General features: G+C 37.4%; 1 non-coding gene across 1 annotated transcript; it reads right to left on the reverse strand.

The window, feature by feature from the left end:
• Positions 1-15,844: 15,844 nt before the first annotated feature.
• Positions 15,845-15,976, reverse strand: LOC122688879. The gene has a single exon (XR_006339617.1). It is a non-coding gene; the product is annotated as a small nucleolar RNA SNORA72 (small nucleolar RNA).
• Between the last annotated feature and the right edge of the window lie 4,767 nt (positions 15,977-20,743).

Consider the following 20,743-nt stretch of genomic DNA (forward strand, 5'->3'; position numbering starts at 1 on the left):
AGTAATGTCTCTGCTTTTTAATATTCTGTCTAGGTTGGTCATAACTTTTCTTCCAAGGAGTAAGCGTCTTTTAATTTCATGGCTGCAATCATCATCTGCAGTGATTTTGGAGCCCCGAAAAATAAAGTCAGCCACTGTTTCCACTGTTTCCCCATCTATTTGCCATGAAGAGATGGACTGGATGCCATGATCTTAGTTTTCTGAATGTTGAGGTTTAAGCCAACTTTTTCACTCTCCTCTTTCACTTTCATCAAGAGGCCCTTTAGTTCTTCTTCACTTTCTGCCATAAGGGTGGTGTCATCTGCATATCTGAGGTTATTGATATTTCTCTGGCAAGTAGAGAACTTACAAAAAGTAAAAATAAATAAAAATAAAAAATAAGAGTAGTAGACCTGTGTGACAAATATAAAAGGATAAACTGAGCATCACTCTCCAAATGTGGGCTTCCCTGATGCTGCTGCTGCTAAGTCACGTCAGTCATGTCCAACTCTTTGCGACCCCGTAGATGGCAGCCCACCAGACTCCCATCCCTGGGATTCTCCAGGCAACAATGCTGGAGTGGGTTGCCATTTCCTTCTCTAGTGCATGAAAGTGAAAAGTGAAAGTGAAGTCGCTCAGTTGTGTCCAACTCTTCACCACCCCATGGACTATAGCCTACCAGGTTCCTCCATCCATGGGATTTCCCAGACAAGAATACTGGAGTGGGGTGCCATTGCCTTCTCCACTTCCTTGATGGCTCGGATGGTAAAGAGTCTGCCTGCAATGCAGGAGACCAGGGTCCAATTCCTGGGTGGAGAAGATCTCATAGAGAAGGGAATGGATATCCACTCCCATATTCTTGCCTGGAGAATTCCATGGACAGAGGAGCCCGGTGGGCTATAGTCCATGGGGTCACAGTGTCAGGCACTACTAAGTGACTAGCACTTGGGGCTTCCCTGGTGGTTCAGTAGTAAAGAACTCACTTGCCAATGCAGGAGACCCGGGTTTGATCCCTGGGTCAGAAAGATCCCCTGGAGAAGGGAATGGCAACCTTGGCAATTCTTGCCTGGAGAATTTCATGGACAGCAGAGCCTGGAGGGAGTACAGTCCATGGGGGCATGAAGAGCTGGACACAACTGAGCGACTAACACTTTTTCACTGCAAATGTATCTCATAATTTGTGCCATGTGTACCCTGTGTTGGTACCAGCTATTGAGTGAAACTATTTTAACTTCTGGAAGGTCAACAAAGCCTGTTTGGTGTCAGGCATCTTGGAATGTCTCTGCCTATACAATACATGTAGCATGAAGATCTCAGAGTTACTGTCAGATAAATAAATATGAGAAGGGACTATGGATAGTTTAAATTCCCTAGTAAATAAAAACTTAAAACACAAAATTCAAAAGTGAATGTTCCAATGAGTTGTAAAAAGGCTGATGGAAGAATCCCCTCACCAGGAACTGTTGCCTAATCTCTGCAGTGGCTGTACATGTCCTGACATGTTAGGGATGATGCCCCACTTCTGACTTCTTAAAAAACCCCTATACCAAGCCAGGTAATGGGGTATGGTATCAGACCTAGCTATTTTCAAACTGTTTTCTGAGTTGGCCAAATATTTATAAATAGTTCAAAAACCAATCATCCAGGAGTGTGTCTATGGTTTCCTGAAGCAATACTGTCTTTATTAAATACAATCAATTTGGGAGCCATAGTGGATTGAATTATATCACCCAAAATGATATGCTACAGTCATAACTTCTAGTACCTCTGAACATGACCTTACTTGGTAATAGGGATTTTTCAGCTGCACTTAACTTAGAAAAGATTATACTGGAATAAGGTGGGCCCTTAACTGGTATACTTATGAAGATAGGAAACACACATCCAGAGGGGAAAAGGCCATGTGAAAACCAAGGGAGATATTGGAATAATGCAGCTATAAGCCAAGAAACACCAAGTATTGCCAGCAACCACCAGAAGCCAGGAAAGAAGCATGGAACAGATTATCTGTCACAGCCTTCAGAAAGAACATTGCCCCACCGACACCTTGGTTTCCGACTTCTTGTCTCCAGAAATGTAAGAAGATTTCTGTTCTTTTAATTCTCTCTGTTTTTGGTACCTTTTTACAGCAGTCCTAGGAAGCAGGGGAACAAAGAAGTGGGGAAGGAAATGGTGACCCAAATTCTGTTTCTTGCCTGACCACTAACTCCAATAAATGGATATTGATGTTAAGAGATTTTATATCCAGTATGCTTGGTATTAACAGCCTGCTTGTGGAATCCTCAGCTTGAGGAATATATGATGCTGTTTTCTAGAAAAATTAGGCTTGCTCAATTCTTCTGGAAAGGGATACCCATGAGAATACTCTGTTTTACTAAAAATCAGTGACCACATAGGAGACCCAGTATCATGTTCTACCCCTGACCTTCAGCTTGAGACAAGGTACCCGCTGAGATCTTGGACCTGAGATGCTAGGGAAATTTACTCAGTATCTAGTATGGCTTAGCCAAGTGTTTCCTAGAAAGTGCAGGGAACTTAGAGACATAGGCCTAAATTTGATTCTTTACTTCTTAACTTTTTAAAAAGTGACCTTGTACTTGCTGAGGAAACTCTCTGTACCTCATCAGTAATAAGAGGGTTTTGTAGGAGGTGAATTTAATGTCCTTTTCAACACTATGATTCAATGATTTGGTAAATGAATAATTTTCTTGAAATACTTATAAAGAATCTGAGTGATGCAGTTGGAATTAGCAGTTTACTCACCTGTAAACTGCCTTTTAAATAATTTTAATTAGTTCTTGTTGAATTATGAAGTTTATTTTATTGCTATTTTATTATAAATGAACTGCACCTCCTTCTCTTAGATGACTTTGCTAAGAATAAAGGAAAAGGAAGTAATTTGAATTGCAAATTTCTAGCCCATCAAATATGAAATGAATATTTAAAGATGAACAATAAAATTAGGCTACATTTTTTTGAAAATGTTTCTGCTTGCTAAATTCAGAATTATACAGCCACGACCTTTAAAATAAAATACAGAGTTTCAAATAAATGCTGTAGCTGCAGATTACAGTTTCTGGCGAATTCTGCCCAAAGTGATGTAAGCCCATTCATCTTTCCTTTCAAGGAACAAAAAAATCTTTCTCTTTAAGTCAGATGAGTATTCTAGAATGCTAAAATAATGCAAATGGCTCCCAGTCTTCCATGATAATATGGATTCTCCCTCAAAGGTTTATAATCTTTGATGCCCAATCATGCTTGACTTGGCATTTGAAAATTCTCTAGTAGATTTGCATCAGAACATGATTAACTACCGGGGAGTCTGTAAAGAACTTTGAGCTGTTCTATTTTTATTTCTTTTCAGATCGCATGCTATACTGAGTAGTCCATAGCAGAATCAAAGGAAATGGAGCATATGGTTCCCATAGCAAAATTTGACTTTGCTTGAGATATTATAATGCGTATACATAGTATACATGACAATTATTCCACAAGTTGGAGCATGTGTTAATGTTATGAAAACATCAATGGAAAATAACCTGAATTTTGTAATACAAAAGTATTGGGGGAGGGTTTTGACATACATTGTATAATAAGGCAGAAAGGCAACCATGTCTCTGGAAGTTTCAATGCCTCTCCCACATTCATTAGCTAAGTAACTGAAGGCTCCTTCTTTCTGTGTATATTTTGTTCTACTGCCTCAGATAAAGTGCAAATCCATCTTCATTGTAACAAAAATAAGAGAGAGGTGCAGGGTATTTATAATCTACTGTAGACTCTTTGACACTCAACAGTGTTTGCCTAGTACTTTAAATAAATGTACACAGTAGTAAGATTTTTGCTAGGTATATTCAGTATTAGAACATCTCCCACTAAATGAAATAATGACACAGTAATGAAGATTCCTGCTGTCTAAGGAGCCCAGTGGTTAACAGAGGAACTTCATTGTTTAGAGCTTTGGTTCTCTAGAGCCACACTACCTGGATTTACCCAGCTCTGCCACTTACTAGCTGTGTGATCTTGAACAATTCACTTAATCTCTCTGTAGACTAAATGCCATAAAAGCAGAATGGGAATGATAAGAGGACCCTCCTCTGAGGAGTGAGTGAATACATGCAAGGCACTTAGACTAGTACCCTTACTATAATAGGCCTTTGATAAATCATAGCTGTCATTATTAATGATAGTTTAAAAATGGGTAACTAGAAGGGAAATTTTGTGGAAGAAGTAAAAGTCTGCATCATCCACAAACATCCTAAAGAGCTATTGTATAAAATTCTACAGTTGGATCTTGTAGTTGGAATAATTTTAGATTTGGGTACCAAGTTTGAGATTCTCATTTTGGCTGAATAATCCAGAGCATGATAACTTGAATTTTGACTACCTGTATTTTGTACTCACAGCTAGCTCTTCTAGAGCTGATCTGTGGGACTCAGGCAGCATACAGAAGTTAGACTTTGAACTCCATTTCTTCCCTCTTAGTGAAGAAGCATGTGGATAAATATAAAGCTAGAAGGAGGATCATCGTCACTTTGAGGGACTCAAGCGTAGAGTACAGTAGGACATGGTCATCTCATTGGCAGTACCTGTAACTCTGGCCACAGTCCGGGAAGGAGAAGAACAGTAGCATAGGTTGAACAGTGGATGGTATGTGTGCTGCAGGAGGGGGTCTGGAGTTCCCTGAAATAGCATAGGTCTCCTGCCAACTCGTAAGTACTTTGTATCCTAACCTAGTGGTCAAGGAAAAATGAGTGCGGAAAAGTATGTTGAAATGTTATCCCATTTTTCTTTTCAGTTGCATTTTCTGGTATTTTTATTGGAGTATAGTTGCTTTAGCTGCATGACACTGTGTTAGTTTCTGCTGGATAATGGAGTGAATCAGTTGTATATATACTTACATCCCCTCCCTCCCGAGCCTCCCCTATCACCTGCCCCCCCCACCTTGCCATCCTACCCCTCTAGGTCATCAGAGCACTGAGCTGAGCTCTCTGCACTATGTGGCAGGTCCCCACTAGCTCTCTATTTTGCATCCCACGTGTATGTATGTCTATGCAAATCTACCAATGCATCCTTCCCTCTATCCATCCCATGTCCACACATCCATTCTCTATGTCTGTGTCTCTATTCCTACCCTAGGTTCATCTGTGCCATTTGGCCCCTTCACACCTAGTCTTGTGAATGGACCCCAGGAAGCAGAAAAACCACACCAAGAAGGCTGTTTTTTTCCCCCTTGTGATATGACAGTGGGCTGTCATCCTTGAACCACCTACCCAATAGCCTGGTTAAGTGCAATCTCATGACCTCCCTGCCCTTCCTTCTCTTCACTGATACATAACCTCAGCAGAAAGGAAAATGAGCTTGTTGTTTTCATGCACTATTTTCTTCTTTATCAGTTTTTGCTTGCCAAACTGCCCATGACTGCTGCAAAAGACAGTATGACTCCTTGTAGATGTGAACCTGCTGTGTTTGTTCCTACTTCTTTGTATCTGAGTAAAAGTGGAGGTGATCTTTGCCTTCTTTACACGTGCCAGAAAAGGAAGGGCAGCTCTTGGAATGCCAGGACTAAAATTGTGTAAGACAAGCCTTATGAAAAATCTTTCCTGTCACCTGATTAGGGGAATTAATTTGGAAGTTGTCTAAATAATAGGGACACTGTTATTCTTATTTTGAGCTGCAATTCTTAGAAACCCAAGTCCTGTGATCACAGGTGATTCCAAGAGAATGAGCTTCTTTTAGAGGAGAAGAATCAGAGAGACCAATGCATTACAGAAGCCGTGTGGCCCAGCCACGCTCACTCATTGCAGTCATTCTACTGTGCGGGCTGCAGTCCTTGGGTTCGTAAAGAGTCAGACATAACTGAGCACACACACACATTCATATAATAATACATTTTAAATGTATTATGTTATATATATAAATGTATAAGTAAATGTGTAAATACAAAATATAGATAAATGTATAAGTGGGGTACAGAGTTTGGGAGAATTACTTTTGCTTTAGTATCCTAAGTAAAATAATGCAAACTCACAGTTCTGGACATCAAAGATTCTATATATCACTAAGTTTGAGCTTGAGAAATCTTAACATATAGTTGATCAGATAAGAACATTTGCTGCTGTTGTTCAGTCACCAAGTCAGGTCTGACTCTTCGCAACCCTATGGACTGCAGCATGCAGCCTTCCCTGTCCCTCACCATCTCCCGGAGTTTGCCCAAGTTCATGTCCATTGAGTCGGTGATGCCATCCAAGTATCTCATCCTCTGTTGTCCCCTCCTCCTCCTGCCCTCCATCTTTCCCAGCATCAGGATCTTTTCCAATGGGTCAGCTGTTTGTATCAGGTGTAAGACTTACTTTTTATCTTCAGGATTTAGACTTCTATTCATTATTGAGCATCGTCATTAAAGTCTAATATCTATCTCCCTTGTATTTCTATCCCTAATGCATAACCCAGTGCTAGAGACATATTAGGCATTTAGTATTTTTTATTACTAAAGTGAACAAATTAATACATGAATATAAAACTAGTGTTTTATTTATAAAAACTTTTCAGTGAACAGATTAAAAATGAAAAAGTAAAACAAGCCAAACATACTGTGATTTTCTATTATACTTGATTTCTAAAGTTGGTATTATTTGACTTCTAGCAGAAAGAATACAAGGACTTCCCTGTAGCTCCCTGCCTGCAATGTAGGAGACCAGGTTTCGATCCCTGGGTTAGGAAGATCCTCTGGAGAAGGGAATGGCAATCCACTCCAGTATTCTTGCCTGGAGAATTCCATGGACAGAGGAACCTGGCAGGCTACAGTTCGTGGGGTGGCAAAGAGTCGGACATGACTGAGAGACTAACAGACACAGAAAGAATACCTAAATGAAGAAAATGTAACATTATCTCCTTCCAGCAGAGCTGAACAGTTGCACAGTTTTTTGAACGTGAAAACATGGAGACCTAGACCCACCAGTAGAAGCCATAAAATGTGTGATCAGCAAAAACCCAGTGTCTTCCATTTTTATCTAGAGGAGTATTTAGAACCTGGTCTCTCAACTGTCCTCAGATATGTTAGAATTAAATAAACAAGCATATTTTCAACCTCTAAAGTTGCATGTATGCTGAAAGACTGTGGAACAGAGACAGAACCAGAGTCAGAATTGGAATCATCTTGATTTTTATTGAGTTATAAAAGTAAAAGTGTCAATGCAATCCCTATCAAGTTACCAACGGTATTTTTCACAGAACTAGACCAAAGAATTTCACAATTTGTATGGAAATACAAAAAACCTCGAATAGCCAAAGTAATCTTGAGAAAGAAGAATGGAACTGGAGGAATCAACCTGCCTGACTTCAGACTCTACTACAAAGCCACAGTCATCAAGACAGTATGGTACTGGCACAAGGACAGAAATATAGATCAATGGAATAGAATAGAAAGCCCAGAGATAAATCCATGGACCTATGGACACCTTGTCTTTGACAAAGGAGGCAAGGATATACAATGGAAAAAAGACAACCTCTTTAACAAGTGGTGCTGGGAAAACTGGTCAACCACTTGTAAAAGAATGAAACTAGAACACTTTCTAACACCATACACAAAAATAAACTCAAAATGGATTAAAGATCTAAATGTAAGACCAGAAACTATAAAACTCCTAGAGGAGAACATAGGCAAAACACTCTCCGACATAAATCACAGCAAGATCCTCTATGACCCACCTCCCAGAATATTGGAAATAAAAGCAAAACTAAACAAATGGGACCTAATGAAACTTAAAAGCTTTTGCACTACAAAGGAAACTATAAATAAGGTGAAAAGACAGCCCTCAGATTGGGAGAAAATAATAGCAAATGAAGAAACAGACAAAGGATTAATCTCAAAAATATACAAGCAACTCCTGAAGCTCAATTCCAGAAAAATAAATGACCCAATCAAAAAATGGGCCAAAGAACTAAACAGACATTTCTCCAAAGAAGACATACAGATGGCTAACAAACACATGAAAAGATGCTCAACATCACTCATTATTAGAGAAATGCAAATCAAAACCACAATGAGGTACCATTACTCGCCAGTCAGGATGTCTGCTATCCGAAAGTCTACAAGCAATAAACGCTGGAGAGGGTGTGGAGAAAAGGGAACCCTCTTGCACTGTTGGTGGGAACGCAAACTAGTACAGCCGCTATGGAAAACAGTGTGGAGATTCCTTAAAAAACTGGAAATAGAACTGCCATATGACCCAGCAATACCACTTCTGGGCATACACACTGAGGAAACCAGATCTGAAAGAGACACGTGCACCCCAATGTTCATCGCAGCACTGTTTATAATAGCCAGGACATGGAAGCAACCCAGATGCCCATCAGCAGATGAGTGGATAAGGAAGCTGTGGTACATATACACCATGGAATATTACTCAGCCGTTAAAAAGAATTCATTTGAATCAGTCCTAATGAGATGGATGAAACTGGAGCCCATTATACAGAGTGAAGTAAGCCAGAAAGATAAAGAACATTACAGCATACTAACACATATATATGGAATTTAGAAAGATGGTAACGATAACCCTATATGCAAAATGGAAAAAGAGACACAGAAATACAGAACAGACTTTTGAACTCTGTGGGAGAAGGTGAGGGTGGGATATTTCAAAAGAACAGCATGTATACTATCTATGGTGAAACAGATCACCAGCCCAGATGGGATGCATGAGACAAGTGCTCGGGCCTGGTGCACTGGGAAGACCCAGAGGAATCGGGTGGAGAGGGAGGTGGGAGGGGGGATCGGGATGGGGAATACGTGTAAATCCATGGCTGATTCATATCAATGTATGACCAAAAAATAAATAAATAAATAAATAAAAATTAATTGAAAAAAAAAAAAGTAAAAGTGTTAGTCACTTAGTCATGTCCGACTCTTTGTGACCCCTTGGACTGTGGTCCTCCAGGCTCCTCTGTCCATGGAATTTTCCAATCAAGAGTATAGAAGTAAATTGCCATTCCCTTCTCCTTGAAAAATGTGAAAACTGAGGTTGAAAAGGGGCAGTCACATAATATATCTACACAACAGAGTACTCTTGCAGTTATTAAAGTAATAAAGAAGACTGAAGTTCATCACAGAAAAATGTATTTACCACAGGAAGCAAAAAATAAAACACTAAGTTTTGTATACACTTTAACTACAAGTACACAAGTACACAAAATTATGCTCATAAAAAATAAGTATGTTTTTTTCTATTTTCAAGCATTCTTCTATGTAGGAGTTAGTAAACACTTTTCATAAAGGGCCAGATAATGTATTTCAGCTTTGTATTCAAGAAGTCACATACTCTGCCTTTGTAGCACGAAAGTGATCATAGGCATTAATAAATGCTTTGGCATGGCTGTGCATGTGGCCATGCAAATAAGGCATGATTGGATTTGGTTCAGCTGCCATAGTTCAACTGCCTATACTTCATTCTTTCAACAAATGTTTATTTATTAAGCAAGTGTTATGTTCCAGGCACTGTTTTATACTTAAAAACAAATGTGAATAAGACCTGATCCTCATGGCCAACTACGTCTTTGTCCATATGGTCCTTGCCTTATGTTTTAATTAAAAAGTCATTTGTGAATTATTTTTCTCTTTATGTTGTTGACATCTTTCTCATTTATATAACCTGAAGGGCAAGCTTCTTCTTCCAATGTGCCTTAAGAACTTAGGGAAGGAGGAAATGCAAATGAGTCAGGTATGGTTGAGCCTCTAAGAATAACAATTTCCTACTGAATATAAATTCCCCTCATAATACGGGGTTAATATTATCACTTAGCTTTGCAAAGGAAGAAGGGAACTCAGTGTTTATGTTGAAATTTGCTTTCAAAGACAATAGAGTCAGTGAATTACGGAATCCTTGTGATCCTTTATGGAATATTCATGCTTGGCAAATCCCATTCTGTGTACTATTATTGCTCAAAGAGAGCTCAGGGGATATTGAGTAAATGCTGCTGGAGAGGAGATAAGACTTCAGAAAAGAAGAGCGCAAACAGAAATGCACACTTTTACAAAGAGCTGTATTGTGTGAGTGCTAATAAGAATGCAATCTAAGTTTAATCAGGAGGCCTTGTACAAGTAGGCTGAGTACAAATCGGAAACAACCTAATGGCTTTGCCAGAGGTTGTTCTACACACTGGAACTTTGACAAAAATTCTTATCATATAATGTGTGTTTAGAAAATATTCAATGAGTATACACTGATTATCTCTTGTGTCCTTAACTCAGTGACCTCTTAAAGTTGGAGGGAGGGGGAAAGAAATCATTTTGCTTAGGAGATGGTCCAGTGGGAATTTAGAAATGTAACATAGTGAAATCAGAAAGAGAAAGATAAATACCATATGATATCATGATATGTGAAATCTAAAATAGGACACAAGTTAGCTTATCTACAAAATGGAAACAGTCACAGACAAAGAGAACAGACTTGGGGTTGCCAAGGGGGAGGAGAAGTAGGGAAAGATGGATTGGGAGTTTGGGATGAGCAGATGCAAACTATTATATGTAAAATGGGTGAACAGCAAGAGCCTACTATTTAGTACAGGAGTTTACTCAGAATCCTGTGATAAACTCTAATGGGAATGAATATGAAAAACAATGTATATATGTATAACTGAATCACTTTGATATATACAGCAGAAATTAGCACTATATGGCAAATCAACTACACTTCAGTAAAATAAATTAAGAAAAAAAAAGAAATATAGCTTTTAGAATGCTGATCATGACTTCCCTTTGCCCCACACAGAAATTTTGCTAGTTCTCCAGTAAAGATGAGACTGGGAGATGGGGAAAAATAATTCAAAAATCCTTCCCATCCCACGTGAAACAATATGAAAAAATGTACATTATATTAAAGAAATACCTGCACTCAGAGGCACAACTGGTTCTCAAAAGACAGGCAAGCTTAAGAGCCCTTCAAAGAGATTAAGAGAAGGTGCAGCCTGCTGGTCCTATGAAGCTAGATGTACATTTCTCCTACTTAATGGCTTACACTTGCCATCTTGTATAGTTCTCATATTGACAAGTTTATCTTTGGTCAGGGAACCCCTCCTTAGTCAGAGCTAACCACTCAGTTTACAGTGTTGTTTCTAAGGAGCAATGCAAAGAAAGGAAATCTGAGCTTCATCATAAGCTTCCAGATGTGTGACCTCAGACATGTTACTAAATATCTCTATGTCTTGCTTTATCTCTAATAGTGGATAAAAATCATGCCTACATTATAGAGTTCCTAGAAAAAAGAAAGGTAAAGCACTTGAATTACCTGATAGTATCTTTTCATAAAAATTAGGAATTATTAATAGGAATGTAAATAGCAATAAAATATATATTTATGAGTTGCAGTTTAAGTAACAATTCTGTCCTTATGCTTAATCTGAAATTAATTTCCATCCCTTTCCTGAATAGCAGAAGGCTAATAAGACACTGTGTATGCAAGTATGCTCAGTCATGTCTGACTCTTTGTGACCCCGTGGACTGTAGCCCGCCAGGCTCCTCTGGCCATGGGATTCTCCAGGCAAGAATACTGGAGTGGGTTGCCATGCCCTCTTCCAGGGGATCTTCCCGACCCAGGGATCAAACCCACGTCTCTTATGTCTTCTGCATTGACAGGCAGGTTCTCTACCACTAGTGCCACCTGGGAAGCCCCAAACATCCATTTAGCGTTATTTAAAATCCTGGTGGCTCAGGTGGTAAAGAATCTGCCTGCATGTGGGAGACCCGAGTTCCACTCTTGGGTCGGGAAGATCCCCTGGAGAAGGGAATGGCAACCCACTCTAGTATTCTTGCCTGGAGAATCCCCATGGACAGAGGAGCCTAGTGGGCTACAGTCCATGGGGTCACACAGAGTCAGACACGACTGAGTGACTAACACACACAATTATCACAAGATGTTGAAAAAAATATATTGTTAAAAATAGTTGAGGTGGCATTTACTTTCTGGTCATAACTGTTCTACCAATTATTTATAACAATTGCTGTTTTAATTCAGATTAACATATATCAAAAATTTCATAGGCCCCAGTGTGACAGTTGGACTTCTAGTAACCATAGCTTGAGCCAAGAACAGTATCAAAAGTTATCTTGATTATAGGAATGATGTTTTTAAATGTATATGTGAGAAGCATCTGTGTACTTTTGAAAAGCTATTAGTACACACATGTAGGACCAGTTGTCCATCCTATAGTAATTGGTGTCTCTCTCTGTACATGTGTTTCTAGAAAATTGGTAATAAATATGTTGTTTCTAAAGGGGTCTTTGGTATGTGGGTGGAGAACTATTGATTTATGTCAATAAAGAAGTTACAACTATTTGCAGAAACTTTGTCTCTTTCAGATCATCAGAAACTTTGTCTCATTACAGATCATCAGGTTCAGTGCTGGGTTGATAACACTCTAATAATAAATAGCAATTTCAACATGAAAGTATGAAATGCTTTCTTCTTTTCTATTTACTCTCTGCACGAGAGAACAATTCAAGTGTTTAAAATAATATATTCAAAATTATTTAGTAATTTGCCATTTAGGCCACCTTTAAACCATCAATAATTTTGGTCAGTGAAGCTGACTTTTTCCCTTAAAAAGGTCATTTTAAAAAATTGTAAAGAACATAGTGTACTTTGGGAGAAAAATAAGCTTAAATTCTCTACTTTTGACTACATCAGGTTTCTTCTAATCAGACACCCCATTTAATGTCTGCAAAATTTAAAGAGTGTCTTTAAGCATAAAGTATACACACACCAACATAGAAAGCATGTCTTATTTCTGTTTCAAAGGAAAATTGTATTTACCTTATTACCTATCATCATAATACCTGTCTGAATTATTGTTGCAAGTTGTCCATCACCTTAGAAGTAAGTACTTTTCTTGATGTGTTGTAGGAAAAAGACATCAATACGGAGAATGATGATGGTGTGATTATACTAATTATCACATGAAACACAGGTAGTTACTACCATTTATTTCTGTTCTAATTCATTATAGAGGTAGTAAAAGTCACATTAGGGAAAATATACAAGATCAGCTCACATTAAGGAATTTTTGTTCACTGAAAATGAGAAGAATAAAAGGCTTTGAAGTAGATTTGATTTTTAATTTTTTTCTAGCTATTCTCTAGAGTAAATTTTAATTACCTATATATTATGGTTTTGAGAGAGATTAAAATAACTGTCAACTGGCAACAGTGTTATAAATAGTCATCTAAAAAATGAGAAAATAAGACAACAAATATTTAAAACACTCCATTTTCCCAAAATTTAGAGTTATCATTGTCTTTTACTTGAGCTGGAATTATTCAAAGGCAAAATGCATGAAAATGAAACCAGAATGAAAAAGATTCGAAACCATTAACACTAAAATCAAAAGGTCAAGAATCCATCCAAAAACCGGAAAAAAAAAAAAAAAAACTCCTAAGACACTAAAAGAACCTAGTTCTATAGAAGGCATTATCAAAAATGCAAGCAGATATAGAATGTGGCTCTCTTCCTAATGTGGAACCCACGTTTATCAATTATGTGAAGAACTGATTCCTGATGACTGACCAGGAGACTATTCAAATTCTCTAGCAGTAGAGGAAGTCTCTTAAAGGAAGTATTTTAAGTAGTAGAAATGTTCCATCTTATTTCATTTCTGTAAAGTTGATATATGGCTGCCCTTTTTATAATAGAGTGAGAACTTTCCCTAAGGTGTCTGATAAATGTCTGATACATGTTTTCCAGGTTTGATTGGCAAGACTGTGTTGTCCAAAGTGCCTGTTTAGTTTTTAGAAATGGGACTCTACCCTTTGCTTGCTTTTAAGTATGTATGAAATAGTAGTCCACACTGCTATTTTGGTCAGACAAAAGGAAATGGTGGGGAGACAACAATATACATATGAAATAGACTCAGTATTTTAATAAAGTCAGAAAGAAATCAATTCTTTGAGGTTTAATTAACTTGCTTAATGGTATGTGTGTGTTTGGTGTGTACCAAAAATGGAGTTAGCAATGCTCACCATATAAGAATATAATGGAGATTAAATATCTCACTTGCCTAAAATAAATGAGATCAAATCATAGGGGATTGATTTTTTTTAAACAGGTCAAAAGCAGATCTCAGTTATTTCACATGCACTTTTTTTTTTTTTTTAATTTTTTTATTAGTTGGAGGCTAATTACTTCACAACATTTCAGTGGGTTTTGTCATACATTGACATGAATCAGCCATAGATTTACACTTATTCCCCATCCCGATCCCCCCTCCCATCTCCCTCTCCACCCGATTCCTCTGGGTCTTCCCAGTGCACCAGGACGGAGCACTTGTCTCATGCATCCCACCTGGGCTGGTGATCTGTTTCACCATAGATAGTATACATGTTGTTCTTTTGAAACATCCCACCCTCACCTTCTCCCACAGAGTTCAAAAGTCTGTTCTGTATTTCTGTGTCTCTTTTTCTGTTTTGCATATAGGGTTATCGTTACCATCTTTCTAAATTCCATATATATGTGTTAGTATGCTGTAATGTTCTTTATCTTTCTGGCTTACTTCACTCTGTATAAGGGGCTCCAGTTTCATCCATCTCATTAGGACTGGTTCAAATGAATTCTTTTTGACGGCTGAGTAAAATTCCATGGTGTATATGTACCACAGCTTCCTTATCCATTCATCTGCTGATGGGCATCTGGGTTGCTTCCATGTCCTGGCTATTATAAACAGTGCTGCGATGAACATTGGGGTGCATGTGCCTCTTTCAGATCTGGTTTCCTCAGTATGTATGCCCAGAAGTGGTATTGCTGGGTCATATGGCAGTTCTATTTCCAGTTTTTTAAGAAATCTCCACACTGTTTTCCATAGTGGCTGTACTAGTTTGCATTCCCACCAACAGTGTAAGAGGGTTCCCTTTTTATAGTAGGTGTATGATAAATATTTTAAGAGATAAAGCAGAAATGAGAAACAAAGGAAGCTATAAAGAAAAAAAAAGAATATACAAGATATTATAATCTTGTTCAATAAAAGCATTGTCCTGCTCAATTACTGTTCACCACTTTAGCTGATGACTTAGACAACAAAAATTAATGTTCCTGCAATTTGACTTAAGGCACTAAAACCCCTAGAGATGCCTTCTAAACTGTGCAATATATTAACTAAAATTTAAGTGTGTGATGGGTATTTGTATTTTACAATCCTTTGAAAGTGCTAATTCATTCAGACTATATTTTGAGGACCACAGAAGAATAAAATTATTTTGTAAGTAGCTAACTAATTAAAAACAAATAATACATTTATTTCATTAAAAAATTCTAACCAAACTGAACTTTAAAATAGCTGTGTATAAAGAACAGATGTATATAAATCAGACCACACTGGGCAGCCTGTTCTGAAGAATGCATTTCAAGCTAACATACATCCCATGATTCCTTTCCATTGATTTCAAAGAGAGCTATTTAATCTCTTATTTTCATATATGATCCATTCTACAGATGAGTCAAAGTAAACTAATCAATCTCTCATTTTTGACTTTCATGAACAATGCAGGTATGAATATTTTGTGTATGTGTACACACACACATATATATATAAATGTTTGAATTTACATATATTTTATATATTTATATACGGTACATATATTTATACACACTCATCAGTTACATATTCAAGCACAGATATTGTTTTCTTATATGGGTAAGTTGTTTTTTTTTTTTTTTTTTTTTTAATTTTTACAACTCATTTAATGGCAACTGGTATTCATCAAACTAGCAATGGTTATTTTCAAAAATTATCACACTAGCTGTGCTACAATTTCTCAAGGTTGATCAGATACCTAGAGTCACAGACAATTCCCACACAAGATACGTCATGTAAAGCAGACTTGGTTTATCACCAGCATTTATAAAACCAGACCTAGGCAAAGAACTAGGTCTGGGGACACATGCATGGTCTTAATATAGCGAATGTTTAGCCTGCCCTGATTATTACAAAATCAGAACAGCGAGAATATTCGCAGGGGTAAGTTTTTATATACGATGAAAACTTAGGATTGAGAATGCCAGGCCAATGAGACATTTTATTTCAGTTAGCCAGATGTAGCTAAATTGCCCTTAAAGGTGTTATGTTTATTTATACTTTCTCCAAAACAGTGTCTCTTACCCATATGCTTACAAAAAGCTTCATAAATCATTTCTGGAGTATTTGCAAGTTTGACTTGTAGAAGAAAGCTTTTTAATTTGTAGTAGTTGAGTATTAAGGAGCTTAATCATCTTTACATGCATTTATTGCCTTTTAAACTTTTTGTCAATATTTTCTCTACATATTTTTTGGCTCATCTTTCTGTTGGGTTTTAAGGAATCTGTTATCTTTTAAAATATATTTTTCTGTCAATGTGACCCCAAAAATGTTCACCATTTTTGTTCTTTCCTTTCTCTGTACTGCTTTTTACTATGCCAGCATTTGAAAATTTTATGTAGTGAAATCTGTCAATATTTTTGAAGATTTATAACACACACACACGTATATATATGTCCTTTCACTTTCTAATATTTTATGTATGTCTTTATATTTAAATCTTTGTTCTTTCTGGAATTTATTTTATTGAAGTCAGTGAACAATGGTTTATTTATTACCTAATGACTGAAAGTTAACACCAAAACTTAGTGAACAATATACTTTCCCCTTGTCAATTTGAAGTACTTGCTTTTTATAGTCTAATTGTCCTTATGTCCTGGGTATATTTAAACTTTGAAAATGTATTTTCAAATGATATATTCTAGTCTTGCACTTACATCATTCTGTTGTGATTTTGATTGTTTTATTGTATGCTTCACTATTTTTTCCTGTGCAAGTCTGACTATTGAAATTTTCTTCTTCTAGTTGCATTTTAAAATATTTTGATACATTACAAAGTTAAACACAAAAAGAGAGATAGACAAACATTTGCACACACATTGGAATTTTCATTGAGCATACACTAAATTTATTGATTAGTTTAGGGAGAACTAATGTGATATAAAATTGAATCTCTATATCCAAGAACCACACCATTTATTTATACCTTCTTGCTTTGGCAGAGTTTTGCAAATTTATTTATATGTATTTTGCATAGTTTACATTAAGTGATTTTCTAGATTTATTTTTGCTATTGCTATTGTGGGTGGGATATTTTTTAAACTGCTTTTTCTAGTCTGTTATTATTTGATTAGTATAAAAGTGTTTTTATGTTGATTTTTAATTTTGCCACTATTTTGAAAATCTCTAGTATTTCTAATTTCTAATAACTTTTTAAGTGGCATCTCCTAGGTTTTTTATTTTTGCTATTATTTTCAACATATTATGCATTAAATACTGTATATCTTTGTTTAATGTCATTATCAAATAATTCCAGAATAACATCAGGAAAAGCAGATAACTGTAACTTAAACCTAACTTTGATGGCAAGACTTTTAGATTTCACCAGTTTTGGACTGGTAGGATGTATTATATGTGTTTTATCAAGATACACAATTCATCAACTCCTCATTTCTTACATTTAAAAAAAATTAGTAAGTATTCATTACAACTTTCCATATGTTTTTTTCCCATAACTTTTAGGGGACAATAACTAAATTTCTAACTAAATTTGTGATGTACCTCTAATGGTTATATTCTACTGTTCTTTTAATATATTGCTGAAATTAACTTGCTAATATTGTTTAGAATGTTTGAACATATTCATAAGGGGGAGATATTTGTAATTATCTTCCTGAATCCTACCTTCTTTTCTTTTTTTTTATACCTTCTTTTCTTAATGGTATTATTATGATTTTGTAAGAAAGAATAGTAAATATTTCTCTGTAAATATAGCAATGATCTCCAACCCCGGCTGCACATTAGAATTTTAAAAGCCATGAACATTTAAACATTACTGAAACCTGGGTCCTGCCCCAGATCATTTACATAGAAGTGGGGATATCAGTGATTTCTCTTTTTACCTTTGATTGACCATGAATGCTACCTTAACTCATTCTTTCCAGTTGAGCAGATTAAGGGATCTGGCAGCAATCAATAGCTGAACCAAACATCTTCCCTCTTTCTCTGGAATAGAATTAGGAAAGGTTACTAAAAGTGTTGGCCATTGGGACTTTTATAAGGTGTCTTCTGTATACAGAACAGTTAATAACATTAAGCTATGAGGACTTGATGCGATAGCAGAGTCTGCTCTCTGACTATCTAGTTCTGAATCCATTTTTTTCTCAGCCACCTTTTGTCTTGAAACTCCCTGGTGGCTCAGGCTATAAAGAATCTGCCTGCAATGTAGGAGATGCAAGAGATGCAGGTTCAACCCTTGGGTCAGGAAGATCCCTGGAGAAGGGAATGGCAACCCACTCTGGTGTTCTTGCCTGGAAAATCCCACGGGCAGAGGAGCCTGGCAAGCTACAGTCCATGGGGTCTCAAAGAGTCAAACATGATTGAGTGACTCTTTCACGTTTGTCTATAGATATCAATTTTTCTGTATTCCTTTATTAACTATTAATTAGTCTCTTTCCTAGAATTCAATTGGTCTTTTATGCTTAGATTTACCCTCTCTAATAACAAAGGCAGAGGAACTAGAGATCAAATTGCCAACATCTGCTGGATCATCGAAAAAGCAAGAGAGTTCCAGAAAAACATGTATTTCTTCTTTATTGACTATGCCAAAGCCTTTGAGTGTGTGGATCACAATAAACTGTGGAAAATTCTGAAAGAGATGGGAATACCAGACGACCTGACCTGCCGCTTGAGAAACCTATATGCAGGTCAGGAAGTAACAGTTAGAACTGGACATGGAACAACAGACTGGCTCCAAATAGGAAAAGGAGTACGTCAAGGCTGTATATTGTCACCCTGCTTATTTAACTTATATGCAGAGTACATCATGCAAAATAGCAGGCTAGATGAAGCACAAACTGGAATCAAGATCGCCAGGAGAAATAGCAATAACCTCAGATATGCAGATGACACCACCCTCATGGCAGAAAGTGAAGAGGAACTAAAAAGCCTCTTGATGAAAGTGAAAGAGGAGAGTGAAAAAGTTGGCTTAAAGCTCAGCATTCAGAAAACTAAGATCATGGCATCTGGTCCCATCACTTCATGGGAAATAGATGGGGAAACAGTGGTAACAGTGGTTGACTTTATTTTTCTGGGCTCCAAAATCACTGCAGATGGTGATTGCAGCCATGAAGTTAAAAGACGCTTACTCCTTGGAAAGTTATGACCAACCTAGACAGCATATTACAAAGCAGAGATATTACTTTGCCAACAAAGGTCCGTCTGGTCAAGGCTACGTTTTTTCCAGTAGTCATGTATGGATGTGAGAATTGGACTATAAAGAAAGTTGAGCACAGAAGAATTATTGCTTTTGAACTATGGTGTTGGAGAAGACTCTTGAGAGTCCCTTGGACTGCAAGGAGATCCAACCAGTCCATCCTAAAGGAGATCAGTCCTGGGTGTTCATTGGAAGGACTGATATTGAAGCTGAAACTTCAATACTTGAGCCACCTGATGTGAAGAACTGACTCATTTGAAAAGACTCTGATGCTGGGAAAGATTGAGGGCAGAAGGAGAAGGGGACACAGAGGATGAGATGGTTGGATGGCATCACCTACTCAATGGACATGGGTTTGGGTGGACTCCAGGCATTGGTGATGGACAGGGAGGCATGGCATGCTGCGGCTCATGGACTCAAAGAGTCAGACATGAGTGAGCTACTGAACTGAACTGAATAACAAATGCCTTCAAGAGCTTCTTCCTCATTGTCCTTATGTTCTATTTCCCTGTTCATATTACAAAGTTCCCTCCCATTGGGACTCAGAATTCATCACTCAAGGACAACCTTCTCACCCAAACATTGTTCCTCTGTTCCCAAGCTAGCCTCCAGGCTCTCTAACAATGCCCCTATTTTTTGGGTAGGGACAGGAAAACCAAGCTCCTGCATAGCTCACCCCTTCCCTTATTCTTGCAAAAACACTGTCATTTGGTTAAGAGCCGACTTCAGATTTTTAGAGAAAGCATAGCCATAAACTCACCATTCTTAATATCCTTGGTCAGTCTGCAAAGCATAAATCTCCAGGGCCATCCACCCATTTGTGTATTCACATTCCCATATGCTCTAAAGCTCTCCACCAAACTCACATCTTACTATTCTCACTCTACATTTTGTTACTGCATCATACTTTGTGTTGAGGCACACAGGGTACAAGATAAATTGATGTCACTGTATTCTCAGCCTCTTCACTGACCGTGCCATCCTCCCTCTGGCTGACTAGCTTTTGTGCTTTCTCACACTTCCCTTTTCCCAACCCTATTTACCTCTGTAATGAATGAGATAAAATATACACTCTTCATTCCTACACACGACTCATGAATATTCCAAATTTATGTAAAAAAATTCTGTTAATCTCAGGTTCTCATCATCTGCTCACCATCTCTAACCTCCTCTCTTCACTGGCATTTACCTTGCAACCACTTCTCCATATCATTAACTGAATATTCCACCTTGTAGATTGTTTCCTTCTTTTCATGGCAAGCCTTACTGCCATTCCCTGTATTACCTCATCAGAAAAGCCACCAATCAATTTGATCTCCTCAACAAAGGCAAAAAAATATGACACTGAAAGACGAACACCAGAGGTCAGTAGGTGTCCAATATGCTACTGGAGATCAGTGGAGAAATAATTCCAGAAAGAATGAAGAGACACAGCCAAAGTGAAAACAACACCCAGTTGTGGATATGACTGGTGATAGAAGTAAATTCTGATGC

Source organism: Cervus elaphus, chromosome 33 (genome assembly GCF_910594005.1).
Source record: "Cervus elaphus chromosome 33, mCerEla1.1, whole genome shotgun sequence".
NCBI lineage: Eukaryota > Metazoa > Chordata > Mammalia > Artiodactyla > Cervidae > Cervus > Cervus elaphus.